Raw genomic sequence first — 27,078 nt, forward strand, 5'->3', positions numbered from 1 at the left:
ATGTTGCAGATCGCTGTGGGATGCCCAAGAGATGGCCCAAAGGAAATGAAAGATGCTGATCTGAGGGTGGGCGTGGGGTTGGAGAAGACTGACTGGTCAGGTATGTTTGAGGGAATAAGGATCCTGTCACTGTTTTCCAAATTACTTGTGTGAATGCCCAGACATTGTTTTCATTAAGATTTAGCTGAATGACAGGTACTCCCACAAGAATAAAGGTTAGGCCAGTTCATAGCAACCAGGCTCTCCCTCCCCTGAAGCTTTTTAAACTCGAAGTATTTGGAGATGTTACGGCCTCTCTGCCCGCCACCTAGTCATTCCCCAGCATACAGCAGGCATGCAGGTAGCAGTGCTTTGTGTATAAACCATCTGACACTTGACTCCAGCTGTGGTTCCTGACCTCCTTGTGGCCAGTGACTGTCACTCCACTCCCTCCCAGCCAGCACTTGCACGTCTTCTGGAAGGAATCTCCACTGTGTTAGTTTTCTGCCTCACTGACATTAACTTAATTTCCAAATGACACACACACACATACACACATGCATATATGCAAGAAACCTGCAACAGTTCCCCAGTACTTTTTTCAAAATACAAGTAGATATATTTTTCTATTATAAAATATGTGTTTAGGATGTACCTGTTAAACTATCAAGAAGTACAGATGTGTATAAACCAGAAGATAAATGTGTTCTTAACTGCTGTCAGCTATTTTTCTATGTTTCTTTTAAAATAAGCATGCATCATACCACATAGTTTTCTATAATCTATTTTTTCTCTTAAATGTATATTGTGGACACACACCTCCACCTCCTTCTTTTTCATGGCTGCCTAGTAGTCTGTTTCATGGGTATTCCATCATTTATCTGCTATCTCAGTGATGGAGCTTTATGTAGTTTCAGGTTTCTCTTTTGTTGTTATAAACAATACCACAATGGTTGCCCTGCATACATCATTGCGCAATTGTCAGTTTTATTCCTTAGGAACTCATTTCTAAAGTGAATTCCATCATTATCAGTATCAACATTTTAAAGTTCTCAATGAACCTTGCTAAACTGCTCCATGAGGCTTAGATTTATGTATATTCCTTGCAACTTCTTGAGAGTTCCATTTCCCAACTCCATGCGAATACCGGATCATGGTTATTTTCATTCTTTTCAATCTTGTCAACATGATAAATAAAGAATATCTCATTACATTTTATATTTTCACTTCTTTGATTGATAGTGAAGTGGAGTAGCTTTTTAACATGTATTGAAGACTTGTATTTTTTCTTCTGTGAATTACCTGTTCCTATTTTCTTGCCCATTTCTATATGGTGGTTTTTGTCTTTGTCGTACAACTTACTGATACTAACATTTTGTCATAGGTATACCCTGCAGCTATTCTCCCAATTGATTGCTTTTGACTTTGTTTGTGATGCTTTTGCTTATTTTTCCCATTGCATGTAAAACCGGCCTAAAATACTGATGTGGGGAAGTTGGAGTGAGGAACTGGAGGACGTGTGGCCATGGGAAGAAATAATTCAGTGCTGCCCTTAGTGACAGAACTGGCCTGCAGGCAGCATGTAGGAGCAGCGGGAATCTCTTCAGTACCTATACACTGGAGTAATCTCTCTTTGTTAAAAATAAAGTACAAGTTTGTACAGTATTTTATTTTTCTAAATAATTGAATCTCTAAACTCTAATAAGATAGAAAAATAAAGAAAGATATTTAGAATTAATTCTGATTTTTCTTCAGAGAAATGCCATTTGGGATACAGAAAAAAAAGTAACCTTGGAAAAGTAATTTCAGAAGTAACAATAATAATCATTTGGAAATAGTTTTCAGTTTTAACATTATTTTTCTTCAATTTGCCACTTTTTTTTTCTTTTTGTCACAGGTAGGGATACTCAGCTAGGGTTAAGCATAGCATTCATTCCAGAAATATTTTTAAGTACCCACCCTATGCTGAGTGTTTCTGATAAAGGAATAATTTCTTGCCAGTGGCCGTGGGCAACAGCATGAAGAAAATGAGTGTTACTCTAAATGTTCCTGGACCCAATGAATACAGAGAAGTCAATTAGCACATCCCTGTGCCGAGGGCCCAAAGGCTCCAGGGAGCGAGGATCCTGACTGACACCGGGCAGCGCAGTGCCCCTGCGTGCAGAGGTGCTGCAGTGCGGTGCATTTGATGCCACCCAGAAGGATCCAAGCCGTCTCCAGAAGAGGCAGTTCTCAAGCCAAGTCTGGAGAGAAAGTATGTAGTTAAACTACTCAGAATGTAAGAAAGCCAATTTCAAATAGGAAAGATAGATGTGATCCTAAACCAGAAATTCTAACAGCACCTACCACACGGGAGTTGCTCTGCTGCCGCTAGTTGGAGGTACAAAAAGATAAACAGCGAGAACTCCCCTGCAAAGACCGTCAGATGGGGAGGGTTGCAGGAGTAGCATGGTGCTGTCCACAGCTCCAATATGGGCCAAACTTTGGTGTGACTCATCTTAACGATTTTATTTACTTATTTTAGAGAGAGGGAAAAGGAGGGAGAAAGACAGGGAGAGAAATATCAATCAATTGCCTGTCACAGGTGCCCCAACAGGGGACTGCCCACAACCCAGGCTTGTGCCCTGATTGGGAATCAAATTGGTGACCTTTTGCTCTTCAGGACAATGATCAACCCACTGAGCCATACAAGTCAGGGCTGATGTGACTCCTTTTAAAGATAAGATGCACTTTTAAGTTATGATAACGATAATGGCCCTAACTTACATGGCTGTTTTTACATTCTAAGCTCTGTTTCAAGCACCTTATATACAATAGCTTATTTAATCCTCAGAACACTGTATCCCCCTCTTGCAGGTAAGGAAACTGAAGCACAGCAAGTTTAATCTACTTACCCAAGGCTTTCAGAGCCAATCTTTGAACCTAAAAGGAAACTGGGGACAGGGGTATATAAATGTCCTAATTATCTAGAGAGATGGGGAATGGAGAGATGGACTTTATTCTTTATGGCTTCAGAGGTGAGAATTAAGAAGGATTTTCCAAATATTAACTCATACATGGAATGGAGTTGTGAGCCCCTTGATACCAGACATTTTTGAGAAAACACAGGAACAAAGTTATCAAAAACTTTAGAGACAGCAATTCTGAGTTGGATGTGGGCTTTAAGTTACTGCTAAGGTCACTTTCTTCTATTAGCTTATTGAATCGTAATCAGCTTTAACATACTCCGTGCCTTTTAAGAAAATTAATATATGACAGAATCAAGACATGGGAAATTCATTAAAAAGCTGCTTATCCGGCATCCTATTAACTAGCATTTGCATGTTTTACTAATTCTTTGGAGCATGAGGTTCATAATAATGCTCCTAAGGAAATAAAAATGCCTTCAGTATTTTGAAAGATACATTGGATTATGTTCCTTGTAATTTATTGTTCAGAGTATTTGGTAGCATTTTATTCAGTTGAAAAGTTGTACTCCATGAATGATATCTAATAGCTCACCTTTAACCAGAATATATGATTAAGTGGGATAACTCACCCCCTAACCAGGACAAAAAGCAACTGTTCTGGAACAGTCTTTGGATGAAAAGCCTGAGCGGGGCGATGCAGGAAGCCATTTCCCAGTAGGAATCCCGGGGCAGCCATCCCCGGCTCGCTTCCCCCATTGGCCAGGCCCTGGTCCAAGAGAGTATTACTGAAATGTTGGCCGTTTGGTTTACTCAGCTGTTTCAGGGATAGGAACTTCACTGCTTGGAAGCTTGATTCCCTGGAGCATCCAGAAAGCAGCTATCACGACGAGGACATTCTCCAAAACAGAAAGTTTATTCTTACTCGGGACTGTCTGTTGGCCTGGTTCATGAATGCTAAGAGAGGTGATTACACCAGCTTCAAAGGTAATCCCCACCGACCCCAGCAAGATGCACCAAATAGAATCCTTCCATGGTAGCTCAGTCAATTAATTCAGGGAGCTTCTAATACCACTGACAGCACGTGAGGCAGCGTGCCCATGCCAGCACTGCGTATTTCAAATCCCACCTTCATCACCAGGCTCTCCTGTCTCGTCGATCTAATCACTGACTCTTAACTTCGAGGATTCACCTCGCTAAAGCTGGCTGCTCCTACAGCGCTGTGTCACCCAGCTCCTGGGACTGGCCCGGCAAAATTCCTGTGTCCCAGAGGGAAAGTAAGCTGCCCCAGGAAGAGGAGCCCTACTGCCTGGACTGGGACCAGAGTGAGCTTGTTGCAAGGCCCCCTGCCACCACTGGCTTTTCTTCCACTTCAGTCCTGTCACTGACTTGTCACTGGCCCCGTTCTCTCTCTCTCAGAGGTCTCCTGCCCCTTTGCCTTACGTGGGAGCCTGCTGTGTGGAATATGGAGTGTGGAGTACACAATTGTGCAGGGTTTTGCATGTACAGCTGTGTGCCAGGGAACGCACGGTGGACCAGAGACCTATATCTTGGTCCCAGGACTGCACTCTCTGTGTGGTCCTGAGGCTGTGGGGCTTGTTTCCTCAGCTGCATCCTGGGAATAACAACCACTTCCTGGATGCAATATGGAGAAAATGAGGGTGAAAGGGAAAAATGGGTATGAAAGGCCTTTGGAACTCAGAAACATGCTACAAGGTAAAGTGGGAGACATGCAACCTTAAAAAGGAAGGGAATTCTGACACATGCTACAACATTGATGAAGCTTGACATTATGCTGATGGATAAGACAGTCACAGAGGTAATAGTTCCCTATGGCTACCACCAGTTCAGGAAATGAATTAGGAAATAAATGCCCAGATGAGTAGAAAAGTATTCCAAAGGAATATTCCAGTATTCCAGGGTTCTCTCATGATAGGCACTTGTAGGTTTCAGAGATCCCAGGTAATATAATAAGGAAAGGAAATAATGTATATATAAGTTAAAAACATAATTTAAAGACCTTGCTGTCAGAGGATGGCAGACTGGCTGACTGCCAAGAGCTGCTCAGGCAATGGGTGCCAGGCATGGAGGGTATGGGGCTGCGGGGGCCACTGGACGCTGGCTGATGTGGCCAAGCCACTGCAGGCAGCGAGCCACCGGATCTTCATCCTCCTGCTCTGGCTGTGGACCTTGGATCCTGGCACCTACTTATCTGGCAGGTGGGTGCTAAGCTCAGTTTGCCCCTGTGTGCACTTTACCAGGACCTTCAGAGACTGGTACATGTCCTCATGTCCCCAGAGGTCTGCAGTCTCCTGATCCTGGGGTCCACCTACACCACCAACATCAACCCACACAATGCTGGGGTCTACACTGCACCCAGAGAGCCTCAGTGCCACATGTGATGTCCTGATTGAGCACCACTAGATTGGAAAGTATGAACACAACCTCAAATTTGTCATCTGTGGCTTCCATCAGGACATTCAGTTCAGAAGAGCTTTCTGATGAAGATTGATACCTTCCATCATGTGCAACTGGGGATGGCCGCCAGGAGCCTCCAGCCTACACTGGACACTCGAGGAGGGGCACTACCTACATGGGGACACCCAGCACATCCCACTGTACCAGATAAGAGACTTCTAGGCAAGAGTCCCTCCATCAAGCAGGTCATGGATATCTCACTCCCAGAGATGGCCCTGCTCTCCCACAAAGTGGACCACCTCCTGGGCCTCTAAAGGATGTGACAGGCACCATTCGAGACATGCACATGAAAGGCCTCATGTACTAGTGAATAGAATGGGACATGGAGAAGTACATCTGGGAGGGAGTGAGACATTGACTTCCTGAGCCTCCAGGTGGCCAGTGGAAACACCTGTTCCTTAGCACCAACAGTCCTTTCAGTTCTGCAAGCAAGGGAATTCGCACATAGTGGTTCCCAGTGATGCCAACTCTCTGCAGTGGTCATCATCCAGGACAACAAGCCTCGCTTTTTCACTGACCCACACAAGCCTTACAGAAAACTTGATGAGAAGGGCTCTGGGCAGTGGGACTGCATCACCACCTGGAAAGGGCAAGATCTACTGACCAGGAAACCTGTTTGCCTTTCCATGCCTGACAGAATGACACAGCCCCAGCATGCTCTACCTCAGAGATCACTTCTACAGGGACCTGGAGGATCTCAGGCTTTGGCAGGGCTGGTGCACAGGTGCTATTATCCCCAAGCTGGAGCATGACATCTGCATCCTCAGCATATACTCAGTGACAGGGGAGCAGGTGCTCCCGGGGCTGCTGGGGTGCATACAGATGGATGTGCAGGTGCATGATGCAGATCTGTAGGTGCTGGCTGCCTGGGTGAAAAGACAGCAGGAGCTGAGATGGGTTCATTACCAAGACCCTGTTCAACACTCAGTTTGGGAGCATCCTCCACACCTTCCACAACCCCACCTGCTTCTCAGAGCACCTCATGCTCTTCTCAGATCTCTACGTGGCATCTCTCAGCTGCTTGCTCAACTACCAGTACACTTCACCTTCGTACCCATAGATGAGATGCCGCTCTGCATGGACCAGGTCTGCACTGGCTGCATGAAGATGCCCTTCCGGCAACATGGCCCACACCCACTTAGGGCACCTTTATGTCCAAAACTGTATGCCGGCCCCTCCTGCCCTGCCTATTCTGGGCATCTGTCCAGACAAACAGTAAAAATAGTCTCCCTCACTGAAAAAATAAACAAAGAACTCCATTAATCACTGAGGTTTAAACTTACAGTAAGACAAAATTAAGTATGTTTTTAAGTGCAAAAGAATCCTATGATGCTCCATTTCTGGGTATATAGTCCAAAGAATTGAAAACAGGGACTCCAAAAGATATTTGTGCCCCCATGTTTATAACAGCATTATTCACAATAGCCAAACAGGGAAGCAACTCACAGGCCCATTGGTAGGTCAATGGATAAGCAAACTGTGGTATGTCCATACAACAGAATATTGTTCAGCTTTAAAAAGAAAGGAGATTCTGACATATGCCGAAAGATGGACTAACCTTGAAGACATTATGTTTAGTGAAATAAGCCAGTCACAACAGGACAAATACTATAAAATTCCACTTACAGGAGGTATGTAGAAGAGTCAAGTTCACAGAGATAGAAACTAGAATGGTGGCTGCCAGAGGCTGAAGGAAAGGGGAAATGAGGACTTACTGTTTAATAGGCACGGAATTTCCATTTTGCAAGATGAAAATGTATGAGACTGGATACACGATAACGTGAATAAACTTAACATAACTGAACTGTGCACTTAAAAATAGTGAAGATGGTAAATTTTATGTTATGTGCATTTTACTACAACTTAAAAAAATAAGAGACATGGGCCTTGCACACCCAAACCTCTTTTTGTATAATTCTGAGACTTACCTACATTAAACACTCAATCAATTTTTATGGAATTGAAACTGTGTTTTCATTTCTCTTGGAATGGCTTCAGTAAACGAAAAGGCCTCTGGAAGGAGAGAGGGCTTCGATTGCTCTGGCCACAGCATCATTCATACACTTGGAAGAACCATCCTCCGAAGAAGGGAAACCTGAGCTCTCAAAGTACAATCAAACAGGGGAGCCATACTGGGCCCATGGGTACAGGTGCTGGGACCAAAAGGATGCTCTGCTTCTGTAGTTTTCTATCGCACTTCTGTGACCTCAGCTCTCCTCACCCAGAAAACAGACCCCAGGATATAAGGTGCTTGTTGCTCCTGCCAGAGAGCAGGAAAGAAAGACATGCATACCCTCTGTGAAGGCCTTTCTTTGTGGTTATCCTCACGTCCTGCCATTTCAGCAGACCTCAGTCCGTACTTTACAGAGAATTGCAAACCACCATATGCCAGCCCCCTCAGATACCAATTCACTTGCATGTGAACCTTGCCTTTGGTCTCCAGGGACTCTGTTGAAATGGCTTTGCCGGGGTCCACCAAGATCAGCCATGTCTTTGCTTTTGAATCTAATGGCAGTTTTCCACATTCATATCTGCAGTCACTGCTTGTATTTTCCTACTTCCTCAACCTCTCTTTCCTTAGTTTCTATAACACCTCAGACTCCTGGTTTTCCTCCTCACTCCCATCTCCTGCTCCTGCCTTCTATGGGCTGATATCATCCAGAAACCAGAGAACAGGGCAGCCTGTTGATGCATTCCAAAATGTATCAGCCTACCAGGGCACAGAAGGGTAGCAAGTGGGTTTGGAAGGACAAGTGGAAAAAAGCCGCCAAACACTTTCTAATTCAATTTCCACACTGCAGCTTAAGGCATTTTTCTGTAGTATAAATTTGATTTTGTCTTCCCTTCACTTGAAAGTATTCGAAGACTCTGCGTTGCTCCAGAATGCGGTTTGAATCTCTTACCACCATCCCCGCATGGTGTACCTGCCTGGATCTGCAGGCATGCACCCATCACCCCACCACCACTGTGCCCCTTACCTTTACTACTCTTCCTCCCTTCCCCCATTCCAGCTGTTCTGAATCAATGGGTAATGCCCTCTCCAGTTTCTGCACCCATCTCCCTGCCAGCTTCTTCCATAGATCAGCTCCTACTTTAGTTGTGGCCTCCTCCAGGCAGCCTTTCCTGACCACCCAGGAGGGGACGGTGTGCCACTCCTGTGACTCCTCTCTCTTCTCACTCCTATTGTAGCATACCGTACTCATCAAACACTATCATTTTTGCTATTTCCTGTTCATTCCTCTCCCAGATTGGAAACATATTGTTTGAAAGCGAGGGCTGATGAGCCCAACACCCAGCACAGTGCCTGGCATGCAAGTACTCAAGACACATTTGCTGAGTCAATGAATGAATATGCACAAAAATCCTGTGACATGGATATTCTTATCTCACTGTTTATAACTGAGAACCCTGGGGTCTGGAGACATTGAGCGACTTGCCCAAAGTCACATAGTTGGCTCAAGATGAAGCCCATATTCAAAGAACCTGTGTTTTCCGATTTTTTGATGGGTGTCTGTTCTACCTCCCTGGGTTGCCTGCCAAGGATTTCCCTGTGGTGCTAGAAAAAGGTGTTGCTGCTTTGCCCTGACATGCCCAGAAATGCCCAGATCTAGATTCCATTGTATACAAATATTGGCCTCTCTTCTCCTAAAGCATATGAGATGTGCTCTTGGTCTCTAAGTTTCCTCTTTTCTGCTGGTTTCTCTGGCAACAAGGCAAGAAGCAAGAACTGAGGTAGGAAAAAATAGTGGCAGAGTGTCAGAGATGGAAAGTTCTATAGACAAAGGTTTTTGCTGGAAAGAAGGTGTGGGTGAGAGAGGGAGAGAGAGAAAGCAAGCGAGCAAGCCATTGAGCAACCCAGTATCCCCACTGGGCCAGTGAGTTAGTCCAGCAAGCTTGACCCCGAGCTGGAGAGCTTCTCACGCCAACCTATCCTGTGGAAAACTCCAACTCCCCTTGCAGCTCATATCCATGGCCTTAATTATTTTCTGATAGCATTGAGGGCTGAAGTCCCCAGTTGTAAGACAGGAATGGGAACACTGAGAAGCAAAAGACTACCATCTCGTTTTTGTGAGCAGTTACTGGATTCCTGGTTTTCCCGGATCCCAATGTGTTCCTCCTTCTTCCTGTGGACTAGAGAGTGCTTGATAATAGAGGGATTACAGGGTTTCATCCATGGGAACAAAGAGCTGGCAGGGCTGGCTCTTGAAACACTGGTAGAATGTCAGCATGGGAGTCACAGAGAAATTCTTCTTGATGAGTACCAAGTCAGTAATACTGGCACTCGCATTAGAAGGAAAGAGGTCATTATGTCCATTTTACAAATGGAGGTGCAAAGAGAGGCAGAAGTGCTTTGCCCCAGTTCATAGCACAAGGAGGCAGGGAAGCAAAGCAGAGTCCTGCCTCCTCCCATCTCCTGTCTGGGGAGGGTCTTCCTGGACCAGACAGGGGGCACCTGGTTATAGGACTTACTCCAAAGCATACCACTTTCCCAAGAAAGCTCACAGGTGTAAAAGCCTCTGAACAGGAACAGCAGAAAGATATAAGTCCTTTTGGTGTGAGGCAAAGTAGAAATATATTACAAAATAAATAAATGAATACAGCAGCAAAAGCCCGAGGCTCAGTCAGCTGACTGGTGATGACCTCAGATGCCTGAACCCTCCCACGCTCCCTGAGAATGAGGCTGTGGACTTAGGATGCACTCTCACTTGGGGGATCTGCTTTGGGGATTTACATATGAAGCCTTTTAAAAAATGAAATTCTAAAGTAATTTATGCTTAGGGCTTTAAAACAAGAGTGCCCTCAGTGGAATGAGTTCCATAATAGCACGATGCTGCTGTCCGTCCCCCTGGGACAGAGTCAGGGCTTGTGTGTTGGTTGGTGCCCCAGTGCTGGTGGGTTTGAGGTAGAGTAGGTGTGGGAGGGAGGACAGGGGAGGGCTGATGGATGGGGACAGTTCTCTGAGTGGTGACTTATTCTGCGTCTCTATGATGAAGGTGATAATACTCACTGGGCAAGGTTGTTCCAGGGCTAAGCGAGATGGTGTCTATTAGGTACCAGATTATGCATTTTACGCACATGAATTTCCTTTCTCTGACTTTTAGGACAAGCACCCAGCCCCTGGGCTTTCTGAAAAAGGTGAGGGCAATGGGGAACTTTAAGCCCATCACCAAGGCCCAGCTGCCCAAAGCTACCTGATCTCAGCTGGGGAGACTGTGAGGAACACGCTGTTATCAGCTTACAGCTGGAGGAGAAGTATGTGCTTCATGGTGTGATACAGCCTTGACCAGCCAATTCCAGGCCCTGCCACCTGAGAATAAACCCTGCAGGCACCATGTGCTCTAACTTGGCAAGGAAGGCCACAAAGGCCCGCTGGACCTGGGATCTCCTCCTCAGGGCAGCATTGCAAGAATCCACTCACTCCCTGGGCAAAGCCTCTCATTTGGGGTGGTACTATACGAATCACAACCACCTCTACTCTCAATCATTAAAGCATCTGAGTAACTGATCATCTTTATAAGGAGCTCATCAAATCTCCAAAGAAAATCCAACTCGTTCTTTCCATCCTGCTATTGTCTCAGTGAGTGTATATAAGGACTCATCATGTATCATCACAGGGGCCGAGGTGGACAGAAAGCAACTCACAGTGTGACCCATATTCTGCAGCAGCTCCAAGTTAGAGTGGGAAGGTGGACACCAGCCCTCAGCTCACGCAGTCGCTCGCCAGCTCCCCAAGTGGACGACAGCTGCAGGTAGAACAAATCACAGTGCGGTGGCAGTGGACCACAGGCTGACGGCAAAGGGAGAAGAGTGGCTGCAGCTGTCTTTATGGAAACAGAAGAGGGGGGACCTTGAGACGTGATTTTTCGAGATCACAGGAAATCTGTGCTGATCCAGGGCTTGTTGGTCTGGGCCACGTTAGGGTGTGGACTGAGTCATAAGGAGGCTGGTCTTAGCCTAGTGGTTCATTTATTACTTTCACACAGTCATCCTAGCGGTCGTCTTATCGACCTGTTCAGGCCCTGTGTTTGCTTTTGCACAGCTCAGATGTAGTTGTCCCCCAGCACCCCTGTATTTGCTATTCTTTTTTACTCTCCTCATTGTTATAACTACGATGTTCAATTTACAAAGGACAGTTAATCGTGCATATGGAAATGTGTCTGACCACCCTTTCATGTTTCATCCAACCCATTATTCAGAATTCCGTGATCTCATGTCATGCTTTCGGGTACTGTAAACACGAAGACTTTGCAGAGGAAAATTAACAAAAAGAGGGAAAATTATAGGCCTGTGTGTTCTGTCTTTTTTAAAAAACACTTAATGGGTAGGTTTTCTTAAAAACACCTTTATGTAGTGAATCTTCTAGGCAGGCAAATATATTTTTACTAGTTTCTGTGCCATTGACACATTAAATACTTGCACAGATCTGATAAAATGAGGAATATAGCAATAGTTCGTTTAGTTCATCCAACAAATTTTATTATGCATCTACTATGTACCATTTGTTGTTCTTAGCACCAGGGATAAAAGAGTGAATGAAATGAAATGCCTGCCCTCTTGGCGATGACAGTCTGGTGAAAGGAGATGGGGTCGTCGTGCATATGGTGTTAGGTGGTGATACATGCAAAGAAAACAAAAATAAAACAGGGTAAAAAAGGGCAGAGACAGTGTAGGTGCTGTTTTTAATAAGGTCAGGGAAGGCCTCTTAGAGAACGCAAAAGAATTAGCCATGTGGATTTCTGGAATCAGAGTGTTCCTACAAGAGGGAAGAAACAGCCCGTGCGAAGGCCCTGAGACAGCAGAGGCTTGGCAGGTTAGAGAAAGAGCCAGGAGGCCAATGTGGCTGCAGTGGAATTAGGGGGAGGTGAGTAGTGGGGAGTAGGGCAGAAAGGCAAGTGGAGGACACCACAGAAAAAAGCTTTGGGTCTCCTTAGAGGGCCCTGTGTGGATTCTGAGAAGGACGTGACATACTGTAAGTCTTAGAAGGCCCACACCGGCTGCTGTGTGGAGAATAGACTCTGGGGTGGGCGGGGGGAGAAACAAAGAGGTGAGCGTGGGCCACTGCCATAGCACATGAATCTTACCTGGGCAGGAACTCAGGAACCCTTAACTGTGTAACACATATTTGATATTTGGCATATATGTTCCTTGACTCACATAAATAAACTGGGTTTTTTTCCCTCTTTGGTGGAAATAAAGTTTCATATTCTGTAGCTAACCACAAAATCTGGACTTTCTTAAATGAAACATAATGTTGACTAGAATTATGTTACCAATATATTCTTTCCATTTCATTCACCCTAACTTGAAGAAGGAAATACAAGATTCTTTTCTCCTTTTCCTGCATAAAAGTTCTCCTAACAGTCTCAAATTTCTGAGAGATTGGCATAAAACCAGACTAGGCATTGAGAACTCTGCTTTATTAAATGTTCTTTTCTTTTTGTAAAATTGGGTTTAATTACTTCTGACTGTTCATATCTGACTTTCAGAAGTTATCCCGAAAAAGGAATGTTTGTGATGACAATGTTCAGGGACTGAATCATGTTCTGAATTACAGTATTTGAAAGTTTTCAGCTTTATAAAGTAAGATTGTTACTGAATTTCCACTTTAAAGTTAGTAAAAACTGAAGAAAGCTGAAATGGCCTCGTTACATTGTACTCTTTGTTTGTAATATTCAGTGCCCCTCCCTACAGCCCAGTCTCTGCAGAACAATGACACTTCCCTCCCTGCTCACACGGGGCTTGACCATTGGACTTGCTGTGGCCAATGAAATGGGAGTGAAAGTGGCCGGTGCCACTCTTGCCAGAAGCTTTGAAAGCTAACATCCTTGCTCTCTGCCTCTGCCATGAGGCTGGCATGACCCAGATGGGGCTGCTCCTTCAACCTAAGTTCTGGACCAAAAATAACACAGAGCAGTGTCCAGGTGGCCTGCAAACTGTGGCCCGAAGGGGAAAAGACCTTGCTTTTGCACTAAGACATTGAAAGTTGCGGGGGTGGGGGGGTGTTGGTTACTGCAGTGCAACTAAACCTAAGCTGACAAAGGTATATACCTATGTTTTCCTTTTTTCTTTTTTTTTTTTGCTTCAAATAGGTGCAGCCTTAGAATAGGGTCTGTTGCTTTCTTACACATCAGAGTAACCAGATTTGGACTAGCATAAAAGGACCTGGAAAAAACTTCAATGGTATTTTGAAGACTTGTTAGTCCCAAGTGGTCCCTATGTTCTCTCCAGCTTAGTTACACTTTTGGGATTTTCTAATTCAAATGATGTCCAGGGTGAAATTTCATCTGTGACCTTCCTCTTCGATACCTCAGCCTGGAGCTAGGGATACAGAATGTTTCCCTGTCTCCTGAAAACTGTCAGCTCAATGTTTAATAAAGACCTGTTGGCACAGAAGGTGGTGAGGAGAGGCTTCTGAAATGCTGTGCCCTCTAGCAGAGATGCTGGGGAATGGGCTGGTCCCGATTACCCCAGCCAGCCTCCCAGATCCTGGTTGAATATTGGTGAGGACTATTGACAGCTTGTCATTTCAGGGAGTGTCCCAAAGTTACTTAGAGATCTTCCTAAATATGAGCGTATGTACTGTTGCTTGTAATTCCCCAGCATAAAGGTCCTCCGTGGTTTACCAATGCACTTGCAGTAAAAATCTGAGCTGATTGGCAGGGAACAGCCCTTGCCTGACTCTCTTACCCACTGCCTGCCTCCCTCCCCGTCTGCTCTGTCTTCTCCTTGCATACTGCTCTCCATTCAATTTCCCAAACACACCAAAATATTTCCTATGTTAGAGACTATGATTATTTTTCTTCCTCCTAGAACAATCCTGATTCTTTACCTGTCTTATTTTCCGAAGTATAAAAGAACCTTCTAGAACCATTGGACCTCATGAGAAAGAGCGACACAAAGCACGTGCTCTAGGACACAGTTCGCGCTCCTGCAGCTCTCGGAGTGTGGGAGGCGCACCTCTCCACCCTGGCTCCAGCTTCCCGGGGCCCCCACGCCTGCAGATGCCAGCAAGCTCGCCCTTTGAAGGGTTCTATTGAGAATCACCTTGCAAACCAAAGGTGCGAACTCCAATCAAAATTAATAATACACCTTGTTGTTTTCCAACTTTTCTCTCCCTTTCCATTTCAATTTTCCTGCACGTTGCTGTTTAATACTGTCCATATAGCCAAAGCAAGAGATCTGCAATCAGAAGGCAAGTCATCTTAGATGCTGAGTGGAGAGGGTAACTTCCTTCAAGTGGCTGGGACGATCACCAGTGTAATTTCTCTTGCACTTCAGGTCTACCCTGAAGTGTAGCTATTTTAAGCTGTACACATGATTGCTGTCACTCTTTGTTCCCTAAAACCTACACAGATCCTACTGTAAGTATCTTGGTTCGCTTTATTTCTGCAGGGATGCCTCACTCCAAGGGGGAAACGGGATAAATTATTTTATTTCTCTCATTTAATTTTCCAGATGCCTGAGCACCTTGCTTAGAGCAATCCAAAAGAAGAAAAGAGCGTTGTTGAAGCCGTGCCTTCACATGGCTTTAGAGCGGGGAAAGAGGTCCTTCTGTGGGCTGTGTTCCATCGGAAAGCACTGAAGAGAAAGCTTTTTCTCCCATGACATGCTCATTCCACAGCCCACAAGCCTCCCCTCTGCATCCGGCATTCGTGTACTACACGCAGCAGTACGAGTATGAACACACAGCCTGCACTGTGCCTGCCGAAGCAGGCAGGAGGGTTTCTCCTGTGAGCTGGCAACAAAGCTCGTTAGAGCCAAGTATAGTGCTGATGTCTACAAAGGATGAAGCAAATGCTTCACTCCCAATTATTATCCAAAAGTTGGGATGTTTTACATTTTTTAAAAATGTTGCTGTCATCAGCATTATCTCTATTTTATGTACTCTGAATCTTACAATTCATTACAAACAATACAGATATATTACTACTACTCTTACTAATAACAAAAAATAGCATTTTGACTGCTTATTTAGTGCCAGATCCTAAAAAATTCACATGAATTCTATGCTTTTATTTTTTAAATAAAATTTTAATTTAAAATTGCTTGTGAGATAGATACGGTTGGTGTTGTTGTTGTTATTATTATTATTATCATTTTCCAGGTCATAAAATTAAGGCCCAGAGATGTTAAATAACTTCTGCCTGGGTCTCACAGTTGGGAAGGAGTGGAGCTGGGTTCAAATCCCATCACCTGACCTCACTCTTAATACAAATTGGGTTGTCTCGTTATGGAAGCTGTGTGGAATACTAGAAAGCAAGAGAGCCAAAAATTCACCATTTAAATAGAGCTAAAAGCAGTAACCATTTTGCCTAATAAACCCAATTCTACCTAGCAACCTCTCCCTCTCATTGCAGTACAGACTGGGATAGTTTCTCGTAATTCTTTTCTCATTTCTTGGTTTAGAAACTGTAGAACAATGGTTCTCACTGTGGCCACGTTATGTCACTGGAGCCCCGACCCATGGAAACAATCTGTAAGTCGCTCAGTTCTACAGTGAAATCCTTTGGGTAATCCACAAAAACACATTGGCTGGAGTCCAAGAAGGAAACTTCTTATACTAAATTCCACTTTAACTTAAATAATATTTTAGTAAGGACCCAGTCTATTTGTAGCACATGTAAATATCCCCCTTTCCACTTACAAAAGTGACAGAATTTCTGGATGAGAAACCTCCACCAAGTCAGACCATCTTCTCCACACCAGTGCTCGGGAACCAAAGAAATGTCACACTCTGTTCTGAGGAACAAAATGTGAACCAGAGCTTCTGAACAGACCTCACGAAATACTCACGTAGAAAAAGGCACTCATGGCTTAGTCTCTAAACATACAAAGACTAGGGTTGAAATAATTTATGTTTGATATCCACATAGCAGGGAGCCTAGAATTCAGCTGAAAATATTAGAAAAGCAGACAAGTGTTTTGTCACGGGAGTGCAAGATGACAGCCGGACACAAGATCATCCCTAACATGGTCAGACACCTGTGTGATCAGCTGCAGAAGTCACAGCAGGCGTGGGGCTCCGGGCAGCCTCCTGGAAAATGTGACAAATAGCCCAGCAGCCCACCCTGGAACATACCTGTGTGCACCGTGATGTGATGCTGCCTAGTCAGTATGTCCATTATTTCTGAGGCCTGGCAATAACCCTTAAGATTTCTGGAGCAGAATTTCCAGGGCAGCACTCCAAACTCTGTAGGGAGAGGCATGGGGGGAAGGGGAGGCTGGGAATTTCCCACATGTGGCCCTAGGGGGACCTCCAGGAACCACCTTCCATCTCTTTAGCCGTGCCTGAAGAGTGTCTAAGCCTGGGCTGAAAAGGGAAAATAAAGTAGTAATTCAGTCACTTCCTTGAATGGGTCCCCGAACATGTACTCATTACTACAGTATTCCCAGCACATCAGAATGTTCGCCTCTTGCAATCTTTTCCATCTTCCCTAGAGGAGCCCTCTACCTACCCCAAGTAAGTCTCTCCATCTGTTGCTCCTTCTATCCACATGTCCGTTCCTACTCTCTGAACTCTGGGTTACTTCCTCCCTGCCCAAGATGCTCTTAACTTTTACCCCACCGGTTCACACCCTAGCCCTTCATCAGATTGCATCAGATCCACAGCGGCTTGGCACAGAGGAGTGCTTGGTTGTCTCTCCTCTTTATCATACTCACCCCTTTTCACCCTGGTGGGTAAAAGTTAGTCTGTGGGAAGTAACTGTAATGAAAAAGAGAAAGCTTCCTTATTTTGCAGATGCTCATCTCTGAAGACTGGTGAACCAATGTGGAATGCAAGGGAAGCCCCTGGGGGAGAAGTAAGTACGTGAATCTCTGGATTCACACACTTGGAACTTGGAACATAGGTCCCCACCTCTGGACCATTCTGGGTGCTGGCAGGATGGCACAGAAAAGTGGGAGAGTAGGGAGAGTGCGAAGTCATCGCAGGCTGCTGTAAATCAATTAAAGGGTGGCCAGTGGGAAAAGGAGTGGATTGTTTTACACCTTCTAGAACGTCGTGTGTCTAGGGACTGCCTGTCAGCAAGATGATTTTATTGCTTCCTACGTGGCCCTTTGACATAGTAAGAAGATAACAGCTGAGTCCAGAAGATGCTCAGCTGCTCCAGCCATTCTCCAGCCTGGTTTCATACTTTCCAGTGCTCGTTATCAGTATTGCACACATTTGCCCTTAAATAAAGTTGTTATTTTTTGTTTGTCTTGTGAGTGTACATATTCTCTTCCCAATGAGTTTCTTAGTTTCTTGAAGGCAGGGCTTGTATGGTTGGAACTTAAGCATGTATTACACTTATATAATTACATAATCTCTAGTAAGCTGTAGTTTCTTCATCTGTTATTGTATCATACAAAAGTAGCAGGGTGAATTTTCATCATCTTTACAGAGTTTTTTTTTCCTGAAAATTACACAAATTTGTTATCTCATAGTTCTGGAGGTCAGAAGTACAAAATGATTCTCACTGGCTAAAGTCAAGGTGCCAGCAGGACTTCACTCCTTGTGGAGCCTCTCAGGAGAATCTGTGTCCTTGCTGTTTCCAACTGCCAGAAGCTGCCCACTTTCCTTAGCTCAAGGCCCCTTCCTCCAGCTTCAAAGCCAGCAGCGTAGCACCCTCAAATCCCTTTCAGCTCTCTCACTTATAAGGATGCTTGTACATATCGGGCACATCTAGGTAATCCAGGATAATCTATCCTTTTCAAGACCTTTAACTTAATCATACCTACAAAGTTCTTTTGCCATATTTACAGGTTCCAGGTTTTAGGACAGACATCTAAGATGGGCCATTTTTCTGCCTGCCACAGGTAGGAAGCCATCAATATCCTCAGGCTTGAAGAGGCAGGACAGAGAATGGTTTCCTGAGCCCAGAATGAGGGATGGCAGTGGGGAGGTCTAAACCAGAGCCCAGGGGTGGTGGTGGTGATAAATACCAGATTTCAGTCCCGTCCTGCTCTGCAGAGTGTTTTTGAAATATTCTGACTTAAAGCAGAAGCTACACAACATACAAATAAACTTGACTTCAGGAGTTCTGGATGGAGAAAGTCAGTTCACCTGAAGGGAGAGACACTCTAACACAGTGGAGAAAGCAGACTTCCTGCGTTCAGATCCCTGTGTTCCTATATACTGGCTAGGTGACCTGGGGCAAAAGACTTCAGCCTTCCATGTCCCCATCTGTAAAATAGGGATGATGATAAGAACATCCGGCTCACGGGGTGGTTGTGAGAATTTAATGAATTTGTATTTGTGGAACACTTAGCATGGCTACTAGTGAGCATTACTGTCATTCTTCTTTTGAGAGGTTGCAGATGGACATAAGTGGGCAGCCTCTCCATGTTGCAGACAGAGAAAACAAAACTGGTTTCAAAATGGAAGCTATAGGGTCAAACACTCTGAACCACAGGTCCTGATTTTCAGACGATGTCTTTCTCATATTGGGTAACTCTGTGTAGACTCCTTACAGAGTGCAGAGCAAGCAGGATTTACACATTTAACGTGCACGTGGAGAAAGGCCAGCTGGTGCTTAAAACATCCTTGTCAAATGGAAGCAACAGCTCTGTCGTGTATTTAAAATATGTTCACGAAGTTTCTGATGCTCCTCCCTTCAAGAGGTGAAGCCTTCTCTTCCCCTCAAATATTGGCTGGACTTAGGGACTCACTTCTAATGAACAGAATAAAGGAGAAGGGATGGTGTGCAACTCTGGAGACCAAATCGTAAAAGGCACTGTGGTCTCCTCTTTGCTCCTTCTCTTGCATCATGCACTAAGGGGAAGTAACACCACATCATGAAGACACTCAAGCAGCCTATGGAGAGGCCCATGTCCTGAGGAACAGAGGCCTCCTGCCAACGGCCATGTGAGTGCACAGTCCTGAAAGCAGATCTTCTAGCCCCAGTCAAACCCTCAGATGAACACAGCCCCTGTCGACATTCTGACTACAGCCTTGTGAGACCCAGACCACCTGGAGAAGCCACACCCAGATTCCTCACCCTCAGAAAGTGAGATAATAAATAATTGCTGTATTAAGTCATTAAGTTTGGGGGTAATTTGTTACGTAGCAATGGAAAACCAATGGGAGTTCTTTTGTTGATAAGACATCAATCAGTCTGATTCTTTTACCAATATCATCTTGAAACTTGTTTCGACATTATGCATATATGACTACTGGTGTACACCAATCAGTGAATCTGAATCCTCTGAGGTTTGTAAAGGTATTTTAGATGTGTGCATGTATATGTCCAGTGAGCTGATGGGACATCTAGGGGGTTTCCTTTGCACAGTGCTTTTTCAGATACATAAGACATGCCTTGGGATGGCGCAGATTTGTACTGGCGTAGCTTGCCCTGTTACTACACATGGCCAGCAAACCCTTTGCCATCTTTGAGGGTCATACCAAAGACTTAAGAGAATTTTCCTAATTCACTTTGAAATAAATCCCTAATTTAGCAGAACCTAACTATTGTTCTCTGGCAATGTCTCACACACAAATACACACAAATGTACAAAGGACTAAAGTTCATTCATTCATTCAGAAGTAATGAATGGCTAATTTATAATGGATGTGCCAGGCATAACCTGTGCCCTCAGGAACCTACGAGATAATCACTATAATGTAGGATGTCTGAGCGGCAGTGGAACAGCATTACAAGACTCCTGCAGAACGGCGGAGAGGCTGCACAGGCTTTAAAGAAGAACAAGTGTTTGCACTGAGACTCCATTCTAACTTTTAAAAAGGATTTTGTAGCAGCAGCAGGACCCCTACCCTTGCCCTGAGTGGAAAACCAGAGGAAAAAGAGCATAATGTTTCTGATCTGCAGTATTATACAATGCCTAGTGGAGTATTCAAGTTCAACAAAAGTGCCAAATAATAACAACCATAATCCAGGACGTCAACATTAGCCCTGAACACCCCCTTGGTTCCTATGAAAGGTTGCAGTCAAGTGCTCAGTGCCAGGCAGGGTCGGGGCACACGTTTCTTTTTCTTGGCAGGCTTTGTTCCAGGTCAGTCTGAAAGGTACACAATGCTGCCTGAGCTCAGAGGCCGGCAGAACTCACATAACAGGTGGAATTTTATATCAGTAAGAGACTTACAGAGTGTTTATTCACTTGCCAGATTTATTTATCAGGTATGGGATTGAAAGGATTTCCCCACAGGATATGTAGAGATTAGTGTGCAGTGAAAATGCTTTTTCTACAAACGCTTCCACTAATCAGGTCTTGGTTTTTGTATTCGAGCAGAATGTGCTTGTTGCCCTGCACTGGCATTTCTGGCAGGAACAAATGTACACACTGACAAACAACGCAAGTGGAAATGTGGGCATCTATCTATCACTCTGAAGAGCAGCTGTCACTCATTACAAGCCCCAAGGCATATTTTAATATTATGTTAGATTACTGTGTTTACAATGCGACAATTCTAGGTCTATCCGAGCCTAAAACATCTGAATGGGAAGGAAACATTTCTTCCACCCACTGCTTTGTCTACCTGAAACCAATCATTTGATGATCCCCAGAAGCTTCTCAAGCCCGTGCTGGGTCTAAGGAATGTGTTCATTAAGAATCAGCAGCATCTAAACTTAAAGATGCAGCTGAACCTTCACGAGTCTCTTGAAGGGCATGTTGAGAGAAAGCATGAGGCCGCTCCAGCAAGCTTCTTACACAACTCTCTCTCTTTCACTGCATCTATAGTGAGGCCAAAGCAACCAGATGAAGAGTGATCACCCCATCATCCGGCCTGGTTGATGCTAAACATCTGGATATTACACAATAAGCCACTGGGGTTGTTTTCCTGGCTTTCCTTTGTTCTCTTTTAAAGAATAGAACTAACAGTTAAATCTGTTTTTAAAACTCTAAATTTCATATATTTTCCATAAGCTCTTTAAGTGGACTGGTCCTGATTATTCTTTTCCTTTAAAAATTATATAGTAAAGCTCAGAGAGGAAATCACTAAAATAAAGCTAATAACCACAAAGGTAATCTCTGATCCTTCCTCAGAGTCCTCAGATTTCCATTCATCGTGGGCAAATGGCCTTACCACAGTAAGGAAAGCACCAACGTGCTAATTAATGGCCACAGGACCAATGACCTACACTTTGAAGAGCACTTGCTTCTGCACAATGACTCAGTTTTACAGGAAGGGGAATTATAACAACTCAAGGAATTTCCTTTTGTTTGGTTCTTTAGTAATTAGTCAAAGAACCTTGAGACAGGACAGCAGACTAGAAAGCACTCTCAGGCCACAGCTGACCGGAAAGCCGCCAAGTTCTTGTTCAAACGCTCCAGTTGCCGGGAGTGAATGTCCTGGTTCTCGCTGTTATCTTGCTTTCCCTTGTTGACCCTGCTTCAGGCCTCCTTTAATGTTTCAGGAACTGCTGTGTCTTTCTCTGCTCACTTGAGTCTATTTTCACTTCCCTGGCTACTATCTTTTCTGTCCCTTGGTCACTCCTCTAGCTCACGTACTGCCATCCATTCACCCCTAAAGAAACAAACATGTAAGGAAAACAGTGACCCACCACATCTCAGGCACTGGGCAGAAGCTCTTTCTTTTTGAGGAAGGTATTGTATTATCTTCAGAATATTACAGAAAATCTGAGGCTCAAGATTAAGGAACTTGCTTGCTAAGTGGATGAGTTGGAATTTGAACTCAGGTCTGTCAGTAGAGATAGCAGTGTAAAGTCATGGTTAAGATATTGGCTTTTGAAGTCAGCAGACCTGGGTGTAAATTTGAAGTCTACCACTTAATTGTGTGACATTGAAATAATCATTAAATTTCTCTAAACCTCAGTTTCCTTATCTGGAAAATGGAGGTCATAACAAAATTGTCTCCATAGGATTTTGTGATAATGATAAAATGAGCGTTAAGTACTTGGTATAGTGACTGGCATGTTATAAGCTTTCAATAATTATTAGTCATCATTATCAGTATCCATTAGATTTGCTATACTTCACTCCATTGCACAACTTCCATGAGAACATTCTGCCTTTTGCTCTTAGGCTTTAAGCAAAATACCCTAACTTATTCTCTACATAAAGTGGCAAATGACAAAAACCCAATGAAGACTCGCTTAAACCCTAGAGATTTTGAATGTTTGCTCAGCAAGAATTATGAAGGTAGACGGTCCAAAGTAGGCATGGTGACTTAATGATGCCATCAAGAACAGTATGGCTGCCACAGCTCCAGATATCATATCCTCATGTGATAAAAGGGAAGAGGACAAAAAGAACTTTCTCCTTGAGCTTCTCTGTCTTATCAAGAAGAAAAATATTTTTTAGATGCATCCAGAAAACTTTACCTTACATTTCTTTTGACTTCTTCTAGTCAAAAGTTATTATGTCTACCCCTAATCCTGGCACAGAAAAATGGGAGTACCACGGTTGCTTAAAAACTTTCTTTGTTAAGGGACAGATAGTGAATTATTTAGTCTTTCCCAGACAGAGGCTCACTGCCACAACTATTCAATTCTGCTATTGTAGCATGAAAGCAGCTGTAGATAAGAGGTAAACAAATGAGTGTCTGTGTTCCAATAAAATTTTATCTACCAGAAGAGTCAGCAGCTGGATTTGACCAATCCTTGCCTTAGAGCAATCATGATTCAACGGTGTCACTGGGTGCATGGCTGCCCAGACTAAAGTCAGGCCCCGTTAGCAAGGGAGAAAGGGGCATGGCTGTTAGGTAGGGTGTGCCACAGGACAGTGGTCTCACAACACTCCCGGGAAAGAGGGGAGATGCGAAGTTGTGAAGAGCAGATCGGGAACTGTCAGGAAGCTGGGGCCTACACTTACATAAACATGCGAAAGGAACACACCATTCAAGGGCTCCCCAGGGCCTATACTAGTAGTTCAAACTGCTTTAGAGGAGCCCAAGGGTTCTCCAGAGGTGCCTGGGGTATGTCTCTGAGGGATCTCGTTGAGGGAGCCAGTCCCCGGCCCCCTCTCCCACGACTTTAGCCAGACACCTTTTACTTTCATCTGCTCTACTTATTGTGTTTCTGTTTAGGGGTCCTACTTAGGGAGGAGCAGAGAAAATTCTCTAATGATAAAAAAGTTAGAAGAACTGGCCTAGAAGATAAAGATTAAATCTGCCCATAAAACATCCTTTTCTAATTATATCTCCCATGATTCCACTAGATAAACTCTGTCCCTGTGAGACACTCTTTTCAAATAGGCCAAGTATTTCTCACGTTATTCTACACTTGTACCTTCTCTTCAGCCTTGCGCCCGGGCTCATCTGCACGGCCCTGACTTCCCACTTAATTCTTCTCAAGTAGAAAGTTTCCCCAACATATAAGGCTCTTTGTCCGTTTAACATATCTATTTTATATTTACTATGTGCAAGTCACCAAGTTACATACTTCGTGTGAAAGGAAATATAAAAGAAGTAAAAGATACAGTCTTTTTCCTCACATTTCATAATCTATTTGTGTCAAAACAATATAAATGAAAGTTAAATATAAAGTGATGAGCATGATTAGAAAATACATGTATTTTTAAAAAGAACATATACTTCCAAATGGGTTTTAACCTTCCAAGTTTCCTTGGAATACATGCTTTCTAGTAAAGCAGCCAGGACTCACCTTTTGGCCAGGGGTGGGCAGGGCGGAGGTGTTCTCCTTTGGACTTACATTTAGATGCAGTTTTTAAACAACTGAAGAAAACCAATCTCATTCAGTTAGAGTGTACCTTATTTCCTTTTACAAAAAAATTGGTTTCTTTTAGCTTGATCACTGGCTTTTTCTCTGTACTCCAAATGACTTCAGGATGGTTACAAACATCGTGTCCACCTTCAAAAGAGCAGTTGCCACAGGTTCTGAAACTGATTCCTCCGAAGATGCCTCCACTGTCTAAGGCAGTGGCCACTCTGCAGCCAGGATCACACCCCGGAAAACAGAGCAAGGCAGGCTCTTTCAGCTGGCAGAACCAAGGAATGTTCTTAGACAGAACAATTTGACCTGGGCCTTGAAGTTGGATAAAGTTTGGTTAAGAATAGGAAAAAAGATTCACAGGTAGGGAAACACTTTAGTTCCACACTTGGACTCTGAAGTCTGGATTCTAATCCTGGTTTTTCCATTTACTAACTATAGACCTTGCACTATTTACTTAACATCAGTGGGTCTCAGCTTCTTCATCTGTAAAATAGGAATAATAAGACTATTTCTCAAGACTGTTATGAAGACTAAATGAGTTAATACATGCAAAACACAAAGTACAAATATTTGCTGCTACCAGTGTTATTAATTCCCACTTCTGAATGAAATTTCATTGACCAGTTTACCTGGCCCATCTCAGGGATTTGTGAATTGCCTCACTTTTCAGATATTGAAGTTTATTCTGGTCAAAGTTAAAACTTGACCGTCTCATGTATCAGTGACAACTGCAAGCTGGCTGAGGTTTGGGAACTTCCGATAGGGAGGACATCACCAGTGTTGGTTCCTAATTGGATCTTCAGTCTTCTCCAGTCATTGGCTGGTGGTACAGGTCTCTCAGCACCCAAACAACAAAGAAAGCTCAAGGAGGGCTCAACTGTGATTGGGGGTTGATAACAAATGTACAAGTGCTGGCACTTTCTCTTGTGGGGTACTTCTGTGGGTTTTTTCCATACCCCTTCCCCAGTGTTGGAGGTCCCCTTCCAGGGCAGGCACTCGCTTTTCTTCTATGGGTTGTTATTTGTGCTGTTCAGCTTGCCCTGCCCCTACCAGGGGAAGTAGGTCCACTTTGCCAACAGGAAGACTAGTTAGTGCATGTTTACCTTGCCAACTCTTGGAAGTACAGGCTGTTCCCAGCTACCTCCTTCTCTGGCCACTGCAAACAGCTCTCTGCTCTCAGGTCACATGCATGAACCCCAAACTCCAGGAGACATCAGGTGGTTCTCTGGAGCCATCCTCACTTATGTCGAAGTAGATGAAAAAGCACAACATGTGGACACCTCTCTTAAAAAAAAAAATTCACTGCTGGCCTCTCCCGGGTCCCTAGCCTCTAATCATACAGCCTGCAAGTGAGGGACTGGAGAGGGGTTAGACAGTAGTAGGGGACATAGGTCCAGCCACAAGTCAAGGAGCAAAGTGACAAAAGGAAAAACCATTCCAGCGAGCAAGAGAAAAGTGGACCCTGCCATGCCTCACACACCAAATGAGAACGGCTGGCGCCTGCAGCAGGGTCAAATGAGGTCAGAGGAGCTTATCTCTCCGTGTGCCTGGAATTAAGGGCATCCCAGGACAGCTGCAGAGCAGGAGGCTCCCCGTGTCGTGTCTTCTCCTCCTTTAGCCAGTCAGAACCCCAGGGCACAGTGCAAGGGAGGGACTTCTGAAATGCTGCGGGTTTAGATCTTTCACCACGAAAGGAAGGCTGTGAATTGCTTCTCTAGTAAGTAAGGCTCTCAAGGAAAGATACAAAGAATTGCTGTTGGATTGTTCGTGTGTCTCTTTAAGAATCGATTCTTGGCATAAGGTCTCTAAAGCAAAACAAACAAAACACTCCTGAAAACTTCCACAGACCTACTTCAATCACACGCCCCAAATCCTGATTCTGGGCTGGGGACAACGGGAGATGCCATCGGGGCCATGAAGTGTAAATCGCCCAGAGGAACCCCGAAATCGGAGGGCTGCAGACGGGGGCCTGGGAGAGCCCGAGGGCCGGCTGTGTTTGCTTTCATTAAAACTTTTGCCGGAGGTCCGCGCTAGCAACGAACACCCCGTGCGGCTGTCGCCGACCCCGGCGGAGACACAAACAGCGCGACACTGCCACCTTGTGGGCGTCGGCGGCGCAGCCGGCGGGGCAGGCGGCGGTGGGCCGAGAGTCTCTCTGGAACGCGCCGCTGCCCGAGCCCACGGGGGCGGGGTTCGGGGGCGGGGCGCCTCGGCGCCGATCACGTGGGTTAGCAACAGGCAGCAGCCAATGGGAGTGCGAGTGAAGTGGTGCGTGTGCGCCGCCCGCGGGAGAGCCGGCTGAGAGTGGAGGTGCCCTGTCGCTGGGCTGACTGGGGCCGGGAAAGGGAGTGTGGGGCTGTCTCTCAGCTTGGAGTCCCGTGCCGCGGAGTGGACGAGCGAGAGGTGGAAAATAGCAGAGTGCCTTAAAATATGACTTTCCCACTCCCACGCTCCAAAGCAGTAACCCTAGGGCGGCGGGTGGAAAGCGGAGGAATAGCAGGCAGGGATCCCCGCCTGGACCCCGGCCGAATTCCCTCCCTGCACCGCCACTTGTTGCTGTGCCAGAGACGGGACTTCCACCTGGGTCCAGTAAGGGGATTATAACAAAAGGAACAATGAAGTTCCTAGCATTGTCTGCTTCGTGCAGGTAGGGAAGACAGAACCATCCTTAGCTCCTCGCAGATCCAGGACGTTGGCCCCAAGAGGCCAAAGAGGCCAGAGAGGAAAGTCAGAAATTGGGTCATAGGAAAACTTCAGCTTAGTAGTTGGTTTTAATTATGTAAATGGAAAGCCACATCCAAAAGTACATCTAATGACTTCTACGCGAATCCTACCATGTTGACATAAACCAGCCCACAACACTAAATGTCAGCGGTATGTCCCAGGACGTGGGCAAAACCGGGACCAAGAGAGGCAAGCATGGTTTCCATTAGATTCTCACTCTTCTGGTCTCAGTCACAGATTTCATCCCGTTAATGGGGGGGGGGGGGTCATTGTCTTGCAGTGCTCTTTTACTTCTTTTGTTTTGGGGAGTTCACCTTGTGTTTTCTTTCTCTGAAATGAATACAAATAGCAGATGGCCT

At 44.9% G+C, this 27,078-nt stretch overlaps 1 pseudogene; it reads left to right on the top strand.

The window, feature by feature from the left end:
• On the top strand, window positions 1-26,297 carry LOC112309233 (5'-nucleotidase domain-containing protein 2-like; annotated as a pseudogene).
• Window positions 26,298-27,078: the final 781 nt, after the last annotated feature.

The sequence above is a fragment of the Desmodus rotundus genome, chromosome 3 (genome assembly GCF_022682495.2).
Source record: "Desmodus rotundus isolate HL8 chromosome 3, HLdesRot8A.1, whole genome shotgun sequence".
NCBI classification, from domain to species: domain Eukaryota; kingdom Metazoa; phylum Chordata; class Mammalia; order Chiroptera; family Phyllostomidae; genus Desmodus; species Desmodus rotundus.